This window comes from Ruditapes philippinarum, unplaced genomic scaffold (assembly GCF_026571515.1).
Source record: "Ruditapes philippinarum isolate M1 unplaced genomic scaffold, ASM2657151v2 ctg11734_1_1_1_1, whole genome shotgun sequence".
Lineage (NCBI taxonomy): Eukaryota > Metazoa > Mollusca > Bivalvia > Venerida > Veneridae > Ruditapes > Ruditapes philippinarum.
In genome coordinates this window covers 1-12,455 of record NW_026857036.1, presented here as the reverse complement: position 1 = coordinate 12,455, position 12,455 = coordinate 1, and positions in this window count along the sequence as shown.

Sequence of the window (12,455 nt, the reverse complement as noted above, 5' to 3'; positions counted from 1 at the left end):
GTATTGTAATAATTTGTAATATGTAAATGTTCCGCCAGCAGAACAGTATTATTTATGATTATATCTTATTTTGCATTAGATGGAATCATATTTCTGTTCTGCCGGCGGAACAACCTTAACTGAATTTTATTATATGATGTTACTTTTAGAAGTATATTTTTCATAAAACCTTGCAAAGTTGTAAATGAATTGTAATATCTTGTAATATGTAAATGTTCCGCCAGCAGAACAGTATTATTTATGATTATATCTTATTTTGCATTAGATGGAATCATATTTCTGTTCTGCCGGCGGAACAACCTTAACTGAATTTTATTATATGATGTTACTTTTAGAAGTATATTTTTCATAAAACCTTGCAAAGTTGTAAATGAATTGTAATATCTTGTAATATGTAAATGTTCCGCCAGCAGAACAGTATTATTTATGATTATATCTTATTTTGCATCAGATGGAATCATATTTTTTTTCTGCCAGCGGAACAACCTTAACTGAATTTTATTATATGATGTTACTTTTAGAAGTATATGTTTCATAAAACCTTGCAAAGTTGTAAATGAACTGTAATATCTTGTAATATGTAAATGTTCCGCCAGCAGAACAGTATTATGATTATATCTAATTTTTGCATTAGATGGAAACATATTTTTTGTTCTGCCGGCGGAACAACCTTAACTGAATTTTATTATATGATGTTACTTTTAGAAGTATATTTTTGATAAAACCTTGCAAGGTTTTAAAGGAATTGTAATATCTTGTAATATGTAATGTTCCGCCAGCAGAACAGTATTATGATTATATCTAATTTTTGCATTAGATGGAAACATATTTTTGTTCTGCCGGCGGAACAATCTTAACTGAATTTTATTATATGATGTTACTTTTAGAAGTATATTTTTGATAAAACCTTGCAAGGTTGTAAAGGAATTGTAATATCTTGTAATATGTAAATGTTCCGCCGGCAGAAACAGTATTATGATTATATCTAATTTTGCATTAGATGGAATCATATTTCTGTTCTGCCGGCGGAACAACCTTAACTGAATTTTATTATATGATGTTACTTTTAGAAATATATTTTTGATAAAACCTTGCAAGGTTGTAAAGGAATTGTAATATCTTGTAATATGTAAATGTTCCGCCGGCAGAACAGTATTATTTATGATTATATCTTATTTTGCATTAGATGGAATCGTATTTCTGTTCTGCCGGCGGAACAACCTTAACTGAATTTTATTATATGATGTTACTTTTAGAAGTATAATTTGATAAAACCTTGCAAGGTTGTAAAGGAATTGTAATATCTTGTAATATGTAAATGTTCCGCCGGCAGAACAGTATTATTTATGATTATATCTAATTTTGCATTAGATGGAATCATATTTTTGTTCTGCCGGCGGAACAATTTTAACTGAATTTTATTATATGTTACTTTTAGAAATATATTTTGATAAAACCTTGCAAGGTTGTAAATGAATTGTAATATCTTGTTATATGTAAATGTTCCGCCAGCAGAACAGTATTATGATTATATCTAATTTTGCATTAGATGGAATCATATTTCTGTTCTGCCGGCGGAACAACCTTAACTGAATTTTATTATATGATGTTACTTTTAGAAATATATTTTCGATAAAACCTTGCAAGGTTTTAAAGGAATTGTAATATCTTGTAATATGTAAATGTTCCGCCGGCAGAACAGTATTATGATTATATCTAATTTTGCATTAGATGGAATCATATTTCTGTTCTGCCGGCGGAACAACCTTAAATTTAAGGCTGACATATTTGTAGAAAAAATTAATATTGCTGTAAGCAGAATCAAATTGATATCTTTCTATAATAGCTTTATTTATTCATTTATTTATTTATATATTTATTGTTCCGCCGGCAGAACATTTTAACAGATTTTGGATTTGTGGTAATCGCACAGAAAGAACTGTTAAATGTTCCGCTGGCAGAACAGACCATGATTGATCTATGATTATATTTTTAAATTTTATAGAAAAAAATGAAATAAATTTGGTGTTAAATATATTTACAGATGTTGTTTTTGTGTATTTTCCATTAAAATACTATCTAAAAAAATCAACTAAAATAGCTGAAAATGGCCTTTTTAATTGGGAATCTGTGGATAATCCCTTTTTTAAAATGGATGGAGTTAGTTGTAAATTTTGTGCGATTTCTCATTTTATAAAAATGTTCACGGAATCGAATTTTAAGAGAACGTCCTGTCTGACCAACATACTGTATGCCACACCCAGGGGTGTTTCAAGTTAAAACATAAACAAAATGAGTTCCCTTTCAGTCAATATCTTTTATTCAAAATAATATTAAAAGTTCTCCCATTTTCAATTTGAGGTTTATGTAGACCTGGCGATAAAAAAATTACAAAAATCCCCACCCTTTGAATTACACTTATTTTAAAAGAAAAGGGGAAAACTTTTAGCTCTATGAGGATAATTAGTATGTGTATATTATATTTTTAAAAGGGGATGTTTTATAGGGGGAAAAGCCTAAGCGTAAAGAATTTTTTGAAAAAATTAAAGTTAATGGTCGTGGGAAAAAAAAATGAATTTTAAAATTGGAAAAATTTTTAAAGGGGGAAAGAAAAGGGGGCTTTGGGGTTTTGCAGGGGGTATTTTGGGGATTTTAAAAATTTTGGGAAAAATAGGGAGGAAAAGGGGAGAGAGGTCCCCAAGGGGGAAAAAAAGTGTGTTTATTGGTTTTTATTTAAGTTTTTCATTTTTATATTTTTAAATTAAATAAAATTATTTCCCTGTCCAGTTGGCAACCAATATTAAGTAACGAGACTAGAGTATTAGTGCCACAGTGTACACAGAACCTGCAAAAGGGTAAGATTAAAGAAAATTTGGGGTATAAAAATATAATAAAGTGGAAATAAATATAAACCATTAGTCTATGAAGGCTGGACATGGAGGGGGACACCGACACTGAACGCCGAACAATCCCTTGAGGATGACAATATAACAACATTGTGTCAGGGATTGACATTAACCCGGAAAGAGATAAATTCTTATCACTCGGGGGATGCGTCCCTCGAGGGATTTTTTAAATATGAGGTGTGCATAGAGGCCAGGGTGTCCACGTCCGTGACATCAAAGTCCCCACAATCACTCCGTGGTGATGGGTGACCCTTCTGCCACCGGCGGTGACCCCCTGATCTCTTTGTTATTAGGAGTGTAAGAGGAGGGTGATCGCAATCCCCCTCACTCTCATTTATACTCTTATTGATTGGTAAAAGTACCGGTTGGTGGTTCGAATCTCTGTTGGAGGTCTTCACCTCTGCCACACTCTTATTGAGTAAACTTTCCTGCTCGCCATTAATATTAATAGGCGAGCATAGGGGTGTGACAGAAGGTGAGTTCCTGGAGGACCACGATCATTTTCTTCCTTGATCATGGCCTCCTCTCCTTCAGTATTAGCTGGGCCTTGGTCCAGCCTACTTTTCTGGCTCGGGCAATAGCTGTAATTGCTGTGGCGCGGAAATAGGCGACACAGCCCATGTATGCCGCGCTATGTCCCTCGCCACAATTGGTACATTTAATTGCTTGTGACCCAGAGGTCCTTGTGTTGTGGTCCCCGGCACACCTGCCGCACCTAATGCTACCCCTGCAGGACTTGGCCATATGACCAAAGCTCTGACAAAGATAGCACCTGGTGGGAGGCTAAACATAAGTCTCGGTTTTGTATTTTATAGTCAATTTTCCTCACTCAGGTACATTTGAATTTGTCAATTTTAATACTGTTGATTAGCGCCTCCTGGGAGACAAACTCCAATAATATGTTACCTAATGCCAAGGGTGTCCAGAATCTTTATTAATATTCTTTACTTTTCTATTGAGCTCCTTGGCCAGGGTCCTTACCGGTATGGAGGTGATTTTCTTGGTTAATCCCTTTAGGACCCCTATGTTCCCGGACGTATTACATAATATCTCATGGTTCTTACCGGGGTCCAACGCACAGTCAAGGACCCGTGAAAGATCCATGTGATGTCTAGATAGCCCGTGACGGGCCACCTTGACTGGCATAATTGCCAATAACTGCGGTTTGACCGCCAATTACACTCTAATATATATTTTTTTTCTGAGTTTAATGATTTAAAATCTATTTATAATTTAAAACTCTAGTTATATTCATATACTGTGTATATGATATACACTGTTATTGCACTATAAACACTTTAATACAGCTGAATGTTAAAAAACAGAGTGACTCACTAGCCAGGTACATAAACCAAACACACTGATGGTCAATATGACCTGATAAATAATTGTGTAGATCAATCAAGAAACCAAAAAAGCAATAAATAATGATTGATCTATTGATAAATAAACAAATATTTGTGAAATAAGTTAAATACTAAGTATTTAGCTATTAGTACTACATAAACAGTAGTAAGTTTGGTACGATTATAAATAATTTCGAAACAAGAACAATATAAACAAGTAAAAAATTGCTGGGAAATGCAGCAATATGATTGTCACGGCGAAAAAAAAAAAAAAAAAAAAAAAAAAAAAAAAAACCCCACAAAAAAAAAAAAACAACAAAAAAAAACCAGTTAAATATATTGATAAGGTATCTCCAAATAGCATTGTTTTGAATTGACATGTTAACTTGTTAAGAAGGTTTTTAAAATATCATAATCATGTAACTTGTTACAAGAGCCATGTTATATGTAGTAGAGCAGAATAATTATCATTCTTGTGTACTGCATACCTCTCGAGTGAGATTTATCCACCTATGAAGGTTCATGTTGATATCTCAAAGGCCTTTGTAGTTATGCTCTGGACAAAATTAAGTATGAAAAATAACAAAGGGCAATAACTGAAAAATAATGCACGGTAGGTTAAATGTCTTGTGTGCTGCACTCCTCCTCAATGAGATCTATCCACCTAATAAGTTTCAAGTTGATACCTCTAACACCTTTTTGAGATTATTATTATTATTATTATTATTATTATTATTATTATATACCACATTTCTATAGCACTCTTTTCATAAATAATAAATGTTCAAGAGTGCTTTACATAAATCCGATAAAACATAATCATATATATATTAGCATAATGAACAACATTAATTAAGTAAACCTATTAAACAATAATGATAATCTAAAACCAGTAAAGGATGGTAAGAAATACAGACACATTTAGTTTAAAATCAAGGCTCAATTAATAATAATTGAGATAAGCTCCGGACAAAAAGTATGAAAAATAACAAATGGCAATAACTATCAAAATATAAAGGTATTATTCTTGCGCACAACATTCCTCCCCAATAAGATCTATCCACCTATAAAGTTTCATGTTGACATTTCAAAGACTTTTTCAGAGATATGCTCCCACTCAGGTAAAAAATTTAGTATGGAAAATAACAAAGGGCAATAACTCAAAAATTATGAAGGGTAGAGTTATCACTCTTTTGCACTGTATACCTCCTGAGTAAGATCTATTCACCTATGAAGTTTCATGTTGAAATCTCAAATGCTTTTGTAGTTATACCCTGGACAAAAATAAAGTATGAAAAATAACAAAGTGCAATAACTGAAAAAACAATGCACGGTATGTTATCATTCTAGTGTGCTGCAATGCTCCCCAATAAGATCTATCCACCTATGAAGTTTCAAGTTGTTACCTCTAACATTTTTTTTTAGATAAGCTCCGGACAAAAAAGTTTGAAAAATAACAAATGGCAATAACTCAAACATTATAAAGGATAGAGTTATCATTCTTGCTCACAACATTCCTCCTCAAAAAGATCTATCCACCTATGAAGTTTCATGTTGACATTTCAAAGACTTTTTCAGAGATATGCTCCACTGAGGTGAAAAAATTAGTTTGAAAAATAACAAAGGGCAATAACTAAAAATTATGAAGGGTAGAGTTATCACTCTTTTGCACTGCATATCTCCTGAGTGAGATCTGTCCACCTTTGAAGGTTCATGTAGATATCTCAAAGGCTTTTGTAGTTATACCCTGGACAAAATTAAGTATGAAAAATAACAAAGGGCAATAACTGAAAAATAATGCACGGTTTGTTATCATTCTAGTGTGCTGCACTTCTCATCAAAAAGAGCTATCCACCTATGAAGTTTCAAGTTGTTACCTCTACCACTTTTTTAGATATTCTCCGGACAAAAAGTAAAAAAATAACAAATGTCAATAACTCAAAAATTATAAAGGTTAGAGTTATCATTCTTTCGCACAACATTCATCCTCAAAAAGATCTATCTACCTATGAAGATTACATTGACATCTCAAAGTTTGTTTTTTTAGTTAATTTATGCTCCACTCAGGTGAAAAATTAAGTATGAAAAATAACAAAGAGCAATAACTCAAAATTTAGAAATGGTACAGTTATCACTCTTGCATTGCACACCTCCTGAGTGAGATCTATCCACATGAAGTTTCATGTTGATATCTCAAAGGCTTTTTGAGTTATGCTGTGGACAAAAATTGAGTTTGAAGAATAACAAAGGGCAACAGTGAAAAAAATATGCAGCGTAGAGTTATCATTCTTGTGCACTGCACTTTTCCTAAATATGATTTATCCACAAATGAAGTTTCAAGTTGATACCTCCACCTATGAAGTTTCAAATTGATACTTTTTGAGATATGCTCCGGACAAAAATGTAGAGTGACGGACGGAAGGACAGACGGACGGATGGAGACTAATTCTATATCCGTCTTTTTCGGCGGGGGGGGAATAAACATTTTCTTGCTCATATCTAAAGGAAACTCAGAATTTTGCTCACAATAACGTGACATGAATTCTGAATGAAGTTTGATGTTGTGGTAAAAAACTGATTTAAGGACCAAATTAAGTTATTTTACAACCTGGTGTGGTGAATGTTAATTGTGAAACGCATATAGAAAACCAAGTCTCATTTTAGAGAATTGCGCAAGAAAAATGAAATTATTAAACAAGAGGGCCATGATGGCCCTGAGTCGCTCATCAGAAACAACTGCTTTTCAGTGTTAGAAATTATTTTTCAAAAGAACTTGCTGAAAGGCAAGTCTAGCTCTTTCGGCAGTTCAGCTCGATCAACTTTAACTTGCCCCTTTAGTAATATACTTTCACAACACTGATTGTTTTAGCTTTTTTTCTTCATAATAAACAATAGGACCACTAAGATGGCCCTAGATGACTCATCTAACCCATCATTTCATTATACACTATAAAAATTGTAATATTTTGCCCTAATATTTTGGAAAGGATTTGTTAAAATATGTATGTTGCAAGTGTGTTCCTATGAGACTATGTAGAATAAATGCAGAACATCTGACCACTAGAGCAGGATTAATTTTGATTGGACAATTTTTTTAAAAACTTTTTTTGAATAAAAACACAAAATGTCACATGCAAAACATGTTAGGTGTAGATGTTTGAAGTTCACAGTTTGGGACAAAAGATTTTATGGTAACATAACTGTACCTCAAAAAAAGACAATAGGTCAAACATTGTAAAAAATATGAAAAGTAGGCCAGTTAATATCAAAATTCAATTCAGCATCAGAAATTACACCCCTAGTCCAAATTTCAAGTCTGTATGTCAAGAACACAAGAATGAAAGTCAAATTATATCAAAATATCAAAAGTAGGTCAGTTGATATCAAAATTCATTCAACATTTAAAATCTGAATGTCAAAATACAAGACAGTAGGTCAAATGATGTCAGTAATACCTAAAGTAGCTCAGCTGGTATCAAAATTGAATTCAGCATCAAAAATTACACAAATTACACCCATAGTCCAAATTTCAAGTCTGTACATAAAAGACAAAAAAGTAGGTAAAGCGATATCAAATATATCAAAAGTAAGCCAGTTCATATCAAAATTCAATTCAGGAACAGAAATTAAACCCCTTGTCCCTTGTTAATTCAACAAAAAAAAAATGAAAAAAATTACAATTTTTTTTTTCAAAATTCAATAAGAGAATTGAGCAGATGAACTCATCTTTGATAGTAAAGTACAGGAGAAACAAATTTTATGTTTCTTTAGGCCTATTTTTTCCTGGTTAATGACCTACAACTGACCTTACAATGATGCAATAGTCCGAATTCCAGCCAGAGCTGAAATATATTTACACATCATAAACAGGTCATGACCCAAGCCAATGAAATTTTATGAAATTCTTGCTGAAAATGTCTTATTTGGATAAAAGAATGAATATACTATGTACAGGAAACTGCATATGCTATTAAAGGCAATGTAAAGATGGTCGTTTCTATCAAAAAAAAAAAAAAAAAAGGTTTTTGTAATGACACTATCATTATATTTAATCTGTGACCACGAATAGTGTTAAGAGTTTAAAACATAACATATCTACTTTGTGTGAAGTCAAAACACGTATATTTCATATTTATATTTATAAGGAGACTGTGTATCCATTGTCAATATTTTTTTTTATATTAAAATTAGAGCTTAGAATATCTTTAAACTTAATTTAAAGAAATTTCTAGTGCATTTAAGCTTTAGCTTTAACAGGACCAATCAAATTAATATGAGCAAACTTGATTAAAGACTACCTAAGAATGCTACTGACAAAGTTTAATGATCATCTATCAATTAGCTTTGCAGATGAAGATGTCTAAAGGTTTTTCTTTTTTAGCCCTAGTGACCCCTAAAAGGGGCCAATCAAGTTAAGATGAGCAAACTTGATAAAAGACTACCAAAGAAGGCTACAGACAAAGTTTGATGATCATTCATCTATTAGTTCTGTAGAAGCAGATGATTAAAGGTATTTCTATTTTTAGCTTTAGCGGCCCCTACAAGGGGCCAATCAAATTAATATGAGCAAACTTGATAAAAGACTACTTAAGAATGCTACAGACAAAGTTTGGTGATCATCCATCAATTGGTTCTGTAGAAGAAAATGTCTAAAGGTTTTCTATTTTAAGCCCTAGTGACCCCTAAAAGGAGCCAATCAAATTAATATGAGCAAACTTGATAAAAGACTACCTAAGGATGCTACATACAAAGTTTGGTGATCATCCATCAATTAGTTCTGTAGAAGAAGACGTTTAAAGGTATTTCTATTTTTAGCTATAGCAGCCCCTACAAAGGGCCAATCAAATTAATATGAGCAAACTTGATAAAAGACTACCCAAGAATGCTACAGACAAAGTTTGGTGATCATCCATCAATTGGTTCTGTAGAAGAAGATGTCTAAAGGTTTTTCTATTTTTAGCCCTAGTGACTCCTAAAAGAGGCCAATCAAATTAATATGAGCAAACTTGATAAAAGACTACCTAAGGATGCTACAGACAAAGTTTGGTGATCATCCATCCATTAGTTCTGTAGTAGAAGATGTTTAAAGGTTTTTCTATTTTTAGCTCTGCTGAACCCTAAAAGGGGCCAATTGAAATGACATGAGCAAATTTAAGTGTGACTATCACAAGGATGCTACAGACCAAATTTTAGTTAAATCTGCCCAGCAGTTTCAGAGAAGAAGATGATTGTTGACGCATGACGACGGACGACGGACGCCGGAGTATCCCCCTTTGTTACTAATAGCTCACCCTGAGCCTTCGGCTTCTGGTAGACAATTTAAGTTCTTAATTGCAAATATAGAAACTTAGGAATGTAATGTTCAAAGACATTTTACACGTGAAAAGATTCACTCCGAGAGAGCCATAGATCCGACATGAGAACGCATTAGTCAAAATATGTCGTCCCTTCGTGTTTTCGCATTTTCGCATTTTGAGGCAAAGACGCAAAAATATTTGGAAGGCGTTAATCAGCCACCATACATAATCCATTCAAGGCGAATTTCTCAAGCATGTCGAAAGGATGTCCGGAAATGTGTTAATATTAAACGCTGATATTTCGTGGTGTTGATAAAAATACTGTTTAGATTCTATATGGTTTTGAAAAAAAAAACTGTTTCTATGTTAACTTTTCACGGAAATGGGCTGTACAATGATTACGTAAAAACAATAAAATGTCGGCTGTAGAAATCGAAAGGCATTTTGTCACGTGACTTTTGCCCATGCTACCGAAAACTACCCATCACAATATCACGGCGTTGAGACGCCGTGAAATGATGGAGGAAAGTACAGGCTGGTGGAGAACGTGACGTCTTGAAGGTGGGTGGGCGGGGAACCGCTTGGCTGACGATCGACGTTAAAAAAATACCATGTAAAATAACAGTGTGCGCCGTAGGTGGTTGTAATCAATAGAGATGGTTGTCGTGCTTATATAACGTATGTGCCTAGTGTTTGTAAAATCTATTTATTGCGTTTAACTGCAATTTTATTAAATATAAGCCTTTGTTTACAAAATGGCTTCACCGGAAACGAGTGAAGGGAGTTTACTGTAACTGAATCTACCCTTGTTTACATACTGCTTTTTAAAGAGCGGAAAAATGTCACGTCTGCTGTTGAGAACCGTCAAGTCAATAAGGCACCGTTCATCTTTATTCAACCACAGTGCACCTTATTGATCACCGTTCTAATATACGTACTTAAATGATAAATAAACAACGTCAACACTTTAAAATAGCTTTGAATACAATCACAAACAAAATACTTAACTTGCACATTCTAACGTCTTTACATCATTTTAATGATATTACTTTTGAAAACATAACTTTAAGAACATATTAAAAAAACACTTTAATCAACACAATACTTTACTTTTAGTAGAGACATACATTTGATATATATAACACTTTGACATTATATGTAACATTATGCTCGTGATCTTCACGACATTCCCGGCGACAATAATGTGCGATGAATTATAACTTATATACAACGTTTAATTAACACTCATATCTCAATAATAGTTTTTCTTCATAGTAAATTCAGTATCCCAACTGAATATAAAAGTCACTTTTTAATATTATGGTAGTATTCTGCATACTCTTCAAATTCCTTTTGTATATTCCTGAAAAGATCAGGCAGATTTTTTCGGAGTTCCGCGTGATTGATATTTCCTGAATATCCAACAGATGCCGAACGTGTCATAGAAACTCTTGTATTGTTTTTGAATTTTTCAGTTTTATTCAGAGTTAAGTTAATCGAGGTTACCATTACTTCGTCAAACTCTGATTCATTGTCACTACTTAAAATGATAATATCATCACTATCAACTGTGGTATGTGATGATGAATTTTCAGCATCATAATCATCTTCATGTACTTGTTCATCTTCAGTAGTAGTCTTATCATAATTGACGTTATTGTTATCATCTGAAGTAATATGCACAGGACACTCATCATTTTCGTTTAAACAAGAGAAGTTATTCTCAGCTGTTGTATTCAAGGTACAATTACCATCATTCAAATTTGTAGTTGGTGCCTGTGTATCATCGTCAACAGTATCATGTTCAGAACTATTAGAAGATATTATACCGCTATCTAGATCCAAAATATCATAAGTGTCACAGGAAGTGTGTCCAATGTTATCATTACATGCCATGGTAACACTGTGATTATTATCAATCAAATCATCCACCAGGTTATTATCAGTTTAACCAATATTAAAATCAACAATGTCAGAACTGTATATAGGTCCATTTCAGTGTCAGAGATATCCTCGTATATTGGACGATACTGCTGTTTATTTTGACTATTTTCTGTATCCTGACATTCCGATGGTCCTTTTTATACGCCCGTTTCAAAACGGGACGTATTATGGGAACACCCCTGGCGGGCGGGCGGGCGGCGTCCAATTTTGTCCAGAACATATCTCCTACACACATGGAGGGATTTTAACGAAACTTCATAGAAATGTTCACCACTATGAGAAGCTGTGTCGCGCACATGAACCAGGTCTCTAGGTCAAGAACCAGGTCTCTAGGTCAAAGGTCAAGGTCACACTTAGAGCCCATTGAAAACGCTTGTACGGAGCAAAACTTTTACATGCAAAGAGGGATTTCAATATAATTTGGCACACATGTTCACCATTGTGAGGCAGAGTGTCGCGTGCAAAATTCAGGTCCCTGCGGCCAAGTTGAAGGTCACATATAGAGGTCAAAGTTCAGGTAAAGATATGAAGATGTGTATAGGGACCATTTATTCATCATTTATTGAGGGATTATAACACAAATGGTCATTATCATGACTACAGCTGTGACACATGTAATTTATGTCAATATATGCAAGGTGCAAGGTCACTAAAGATGATGAAATATCCATATTGGTGTCTGGAGCATATCTCCTACATGCATGGAGGAATTTTAATGTTACTTTTTTAGAATTGTTCACCGCCACAAGACGTAGTACCCTGCACATGAACCAGGTCTCTAGGTCAAAGGTCAAGGTCACACTTAGATCTCTTTGAAAAACTCTGTCCGAAGCAAAACTTCTACATGCATCGAGGGATTTTAATATAACTTGGCACAGATGTTCATCAATGTGAGGCTGTATGTCGTGCATAAAATTTCAGGTCACTGCGACCAAGGTCAAGGTCACACATAGAGGTAAAAG